We start from the raw sequence: 6,125 nt of genomic DNA, 5'->3' as shown, positions 1-6,125 counted from the left end.
GAAATGCATCTAATTAAGATATTAGGCAGTAAGTATACAGGAAGGGGTTCATGCCGACTTGCAGACTGTCTATTGAGTTGCTTACTGTTTTGTTTGAGGTAATATTGTAAATCAATACAACAAAACATTATTTCGCTTTCTATTAAAAATGCATTTGGCTGACAGATTTTTTTTGGGAACATGATCGGCATCCTAAATATTAGGCACGTTACACATAGAATATTTGTATTGCTAACTTGTAATGTAAAACTTAGACTAAGCCTTATTTCAAACAGGCTGCTAACTTAGGTCCTGTTCACGTTATGTGTGTGATAAGTTAACGCGACAGGTGACCTATAATTGAAACTGAAATCATAGACTAGATACACGTAGGACGTGTCTTCAGAACCAATCGACCTAACGTATCGTGGCTATGGAGCTACGCTACTAGAAAAGCTCATTAGCGATACTCAAAGGAAAAGCATACCATTGGTTCTGGGAAAATTCTCTTGGTTTATAGTTAACTCGACAGAAAGCGATCAATTTTGCGACGAAGCTCTGGTGTCACTAAAAGTTATTGTACGTTGTGAGTATTACTTGATTCAATGCAGTTTTCACTTGTATTGTCATGCCGTCCTGTATTTATCACAGTAAAATCAACACATGTATTGCTAGAATTGAAATTTTCATTAATCCAGTTATTTACTTTTGTAGATCTCAGTAAACGCATGTCTGTGTCCTTTTGATTCTCAATCATCGAATGGCATTATGTATGCGTTCGACGCGACCCCGCCTGAAAGTTATATAAAGAAACGTGAGCTTAATTTGGCTCATTTTTCAAATTCAGTGGCTAGTTATATAACTATTCGGTTACTTTCAGCCTTGAATTCGGGAACGTAAAAAATAACTTGATAGACATTTTATCTAGTGAGATGTTAGTCACGGGGAACGTATTAATCAGTAGTTTTAATTTTTCCCTCTGTACCATATAGCTGTCTCGGAGGATTTTACTCATCAGTTAACTACCTCTACTACTTTTTAAAAAGAAAACAAAGTAAATGAAAAAAGTATCTTCAATTGAGCAAGTCCCGATGAGCCCAAATACCATTGGATGGCGCCAATGTCCTCTAAATAATAATAATAATAATAGAAGAAGGTTAAACAAATCCTGTGATTAATATTTGTCATCAGCCGAAAAAAAATATGCTTTGCAGTGATGCTGCCTCGTGATACAGATTTCGCGAAAGTCGATGGGGCAGATCGATTCCTTTGTGACATCGTAATAAGAATTCTCAAATAAACGCCGGCTGCTATACGCTTATGAATTTCCAGTCTGCATGTTTGGTCGGTGTCCCTTAAGTATCCTTACCCTTTTTACGAAGTAGTTATATTAAAAAACAGTCGTGTCAGTAAAATTAATAGAATATATTGCGCGATGAAACATAGTAGGATTTGCGCCATTGTCATTAGGTGTCCTATGCAAATCTGGGCCCAAACATCCTGTAACTGAAGTTGCTCCGATGTCAAACATTAACCAACGTAGTCGTCTCCGAATTTCAGCTTCAGCAAAAATCAAACATTATATGACAACGCTATCGCCTAGACAGTCACCGTCGATTACATCTTGTTGTCATGTCTGTTCGTAGAAATTGCATGAGGTAGATGAAGAACAGCCATTATACAACTACTGGACGCACATCTGTGAAAAGGTATGGCATAGACACCCGTTTGACGTAACGTGTCGCAGGCTATTTGACTTGTGTGTGAGAACGGCTGCGAATATTGAGATCGTGCGCCTCTTAGCATTCTTTTCCCACCAGTGCTAGGTATACATTGAATAACAATTTATCCAGCGGCAGCGAAAAACAAGCTACAATTCGTATGGATTATGTTTCTAGGGTAATTGATATACCGTTACGTTTTAGATGCTTTCTGGCGTCCAAAGTTGACGAGCATCCGAGATTCTCTCCTCCGGTACTTGATGCTATGCTCATAATTTGACGCTTTCTTTATTTGTCATATATATTCATTGCGCAGTACTTGGTCCGAGGTTTACCACGAACATTCGTTTCTTTTATAAAACGGATCTCGCCATTTTTCCGCTCGCTTTAGCGTCTTTTCTGTCCGTGAAAGCATGTAAACTTGTGAAAATTGAACCCAGTGGCATCAAGTAATATATATATAACACTACATATATTAATGAAAACGAGTAACATTAGGGCATGGGAAAGATTTCACTATTTAGTTACGATCAAACCGAACAATACGAGTTCATAGAAAAATAGTAAACTCCACTTTTTGATACACATTTTTCTAACAATTTCAGAACACTCGGCCCTCACTCGGCTTTCCGCCAAAGCCGGCGAGACAGATTGCAACAGGTGCGCGTTGGCGATCTGCTTGATTTTCTGAATGGAAGATACACAATAGACGAGAACCGTTTTCAAGTGTCACCAAAACAGTACCTCGATCGTAACTTTGCTACTCCCATAGAATTCGTTGAAACATATTTTATTTTATATATTTTTATAACTTCGTAGAATATATTCTGCTTTAATTGATACCGTGGCATATTTGAGGAATGTTCATTGTACACGCAATTGAAAATTTCGCGCGTGAACATTTACTTATTCAGCGGACCAGCCTCGTTGATTTCGTTCGAATTACTCATTTGTACTTTATTTCACTATTCGATTGTTTCATTTAAGGATAATATGCATCGCGTCAACATAACGCAGCATTTAATTCATTGTTGAGGGACGAAATCATTGTATACACGTTTCATGCCGATTTGACTTTGATTAATTTCTGTTCACGGGTTTTTGAATACGGCCAATATAAATTACAGAAAAAAAAAACCATTCTTTGAAATGATTAGTTTTGCACAATTAGTTATGCTACTCTGGGTATCAGCAACCTGTCGCACTAAAGCTCTAGTTACGTAGAAGGGTACACGAAAGAGAGGTGCATTGGGATGCGTCTATTTTGAAAAAAAATATATATTTTGTTTACTGCTTACTATGCCTCTGCGTCCATCCGTTGCCTGCAGGTCATATACGATCCTATTTTCTAAATAAAATCCGACGATGAGTCAAATTTATGGGAGAGCCAAATTCACGATCACTGCATTAACTGCTGACATACTATGTATTGATGGTGTTTTTATTTAGACAAGTATTTACATGTAACAGCAGTTTTCTACATTGTTATTCATTCCTAGACAGGCATACAGTGCCTTAAAATAAACAAAACAGCTTGTTTCCTATATAACCATTAATTTATAGTTTAAGGACACCTTTTCTGTTGTCCTGCATCGTCGAGGCTGGGGGCCCCAACATATGAAACTGTGCCCCCTGGTGCAGAACGTCGTGAAAATCCCTAAAAGAACCATTAGGGGCAACGCAATCGCGATCATCTAAAAGGTGAACCAACTTTGAGGCCGAGTACACATGAAGTTGACCGTTAGCAATGGCAAGCAATATATATAATAATACAACGACCGAAGGCAAAGCGCACACTGACTGATTGGGAACATACACACAAAAATAACGTATATATTCGGTAGCGTTATATTTCTGTTGTTTACAAATAGAATGTACGACTAAAGATAATATTTTCACTGAAATTATGCGATACTGGTAAAGATAATAGGTTTGGATAAGACGTTGGAAGTTTGCACGAATTTTGATTGGGAGTAAAAGACAAAAAACGTCAAAGCTTCCCAATCCTCAATGACTTACAGATATACATATATTAATTACCATCATACAGTGTAGCACCGGATTACATAAAAATCATATTACCGTACTAAAAACCGTAGAGCAGATGGGGAGTGCAAGTTCTATGTTTTACCAGACGTTAAGCTCGAAACATAGAGATGTTCTTGTAGAATTAGAGTTTTAAATAGTGGCTCGATACACTAAGCGCATCGCTGTACATGGTGGAGTTACAACTTTGTCGTGGTCTCGAAGGTGATACCAATCATGCCAAAGATGATTTTAATGGAAGTGCGTACTGCCAACAGCCGTGATAATTGCTAAATCCGATGTTGTTCTTCATTCAGTGACAATAATAAAACATGGTGGAAAACCTTCCGCAAAGCAGCATCACGATAAATTGAACTATCGTTGAGTCGAACACGGTCAATGCAATAAGGACCGAAACATGTACGGAATCGAGCTGAGACTCAGAAGACCAAATAATGCTAGAAACAGAATTAAAAACTTCATGATCATATAGACAAACAGAGGTCAAACTGTTGGCCGTTTCGATTCTGGAAACATAAGAAACAAAGCAAAAACGCAATAAGAAAAATCACGTACCATGTAGTAACTGAAGTACTTAGTGGATATGGTTCGAAATAGCCTGGAATCTCGCTTATGGGAATAGCATTGATGACCTAGTCCCGTCTACGATAATTATTCGTTTAAGTAGAACACTTTTACAGCATAAGCTGGCACCACGTGATTTTTGCGACATTCGTAGGTCAAGATATTATCCATTGTATCTGAATTACTGAATACTTTGCTTCCAAAAAAGAGATACAAATCTTATGACTGTCGTAGCTATTCTGTAATCATTGGCATGAAAGATTGCCGATTTAATGACGATGATTGACCTTCGATAAAACAGAGTAATAGAGATCACTAGTAAAGGAAGCCATAGCACTATTATTTAGAGGCTTCTGCGATCTTTCGAACGCCTCAGTTTATTCTGTCTATCTAGGCAACCGCCTATTATCTACCTTTGGTAGCAAACTAATCTAGCCAGGCATGTCTTTCTTTCAGCATTCGATCTGATGTCGCGACATGATTGCAAGATACGTAGCTCGTATTGAGGACCATGGGCACCGTACGATTAATTATTTTCGCTGAAAAACGAGTTCTGAAATAGCATGATAACGTCATTAAATAACTAGTAAATGCGTGTACCTTTGGCCGTAAAGATAAAGTATTCATTACTTAATTAGCTTCCGAGTAGAGATCTAAAAAAATTGTGAGTAAGCAAGATTGTTTGTTTTCTTAAAATTTGTTTGAATATCTAATACATAATGAAATATAATTAAAGGAAACAGAATTATTCCAACTTACAGTCTGTAACAGGTTCAACTAAGTAGAACACAGAAATATCAGAGCTATATTTGTACAGAGCTGCTCAGAGAAAATATCGTCAGTGGAATCCATCTATGAATTAATTTTTTCTATTTTCGTTAACATGAAATATATTTTTATAATTGTTGCCGACAGGATCATTTACTTTTAGATACGCACATCTCTGTGAATATAGATATACATATATATTCGAAGTTCTACTTGCCGAAACTGAACAAGTTTGAATGGTGGAAGGTTAAGCATCATTCATTACATTCCTATGATAATTCCAAAGCAAAATTTAAGTAATAGTTTGAAATTAAGATTACATACAAAAGTATTTCGGTTGCACATCCGGAAGACAGTTTAGAAAAAAAAAATGAAGTCCAGGCATATCTACCTATAATTATCATTGAACTGGTCATTCCCTCAAACAGAAATCCTAAAATAGATCTATCAAATGATAATATAGTTGACAAAACTCGAATATTACTAGCGTCTGGAAACATTCAGCTTACTTCGCTTCCCCGTTTCGATACAGCCTGAGCCAGATCACGTGCCTAAGGTCGTATGTGCTCCTGTCACGAATTTAGTCACGAATAGCCCCAAAAATTGAATGCACCTTGATGTTGCTGCAAGTCTGTCATACTCCAGTAGCACTTTCCAACGACTTCACCTTCACACGGGGCTTTGCGCTGATACCCACTTAATATAAATGCCGTCTTGAGTAGATGGACAACTTAAGCCTGAATCAATTAAATACTTAGTATAAATTGAGTAATACACGCAATCAAACTTTTTCGTTGCCTGTAGATTTGTTTGTATTTCGAAGGTTCGTAAACTCGAATAGTTATCAATATATGACGTTAAGAATTAAGCCATAAAGTATAGCTACGAGTGGAATTTTAGCACAAAGAACGCAATGTTTGTTCCAACAAAGCGTCATCACGCCCTTTGTGGGTTACTATCCCCTGTAGAGCTTCTTTTCATTCTTTAGCTCTATTATGTAGAAGTATAAGACATATAGACAATGAGCTGAAGTAAGCATTCATCTCA

At 37.1% G+C, this 6,125-nt stretch overlaps 2 long non-coding RNA genes across 2 annotated transcripts; one reads left to right on the top strand and one right to left on the bottom strand.

Annotated features, from left to right (window-relative positions):
• Positions 1-468: 468 nt before the first annotated feature.
• On the bottom strand, positions 469-2,322 carry LOC147757051 (uncharacterized). Its single transcript, XR_015324781.1, has 2 exons — positions 1,892-2,322; positions 469-772 (listed from the first exon to the last, which is right to left on the bottom strand). It is a non-coding gene; the product is annotated as an uncharacterized LOC147757051 (long non-coding RNA).
• On the top strand, positions 1,225-4,977 carry LOC147757050 (uncharacterized). The gene is made up of 3 exons (XR_015324780.1): positions 1,225-1,688; positions 2,306-3,401; positions 4,767-4,977. It is a non-coding gene; the product is annotated as an uncharacterized LOC147757050 (long non-coding RNA).
• The last annotated feature ends 1,148 nt before the right edge of the window (positions 4,978-6,125 follow it).

The sequence above is a fragment of the Varroa destructor genome, unplaced genomic scaffold (genome assembly GCF_002443255.2).
Source record: "Varroa destructor unplaced genomic scaffold, Vdes_3.0 BEIS01000003.1, whole genome shotgun sequence".
Taxonomy (NCBI): Eukaryota; Metazoa; Arthropoda; class Arachnida; order Mesostigmata; family Varroidae; genus Varroa; species Varroa destructor.
The sequence above is the reverse complement of the archived record's forward strand: the minus strand, read 5'-3'. Positions and strand labels throughout refer to the sequence as shown.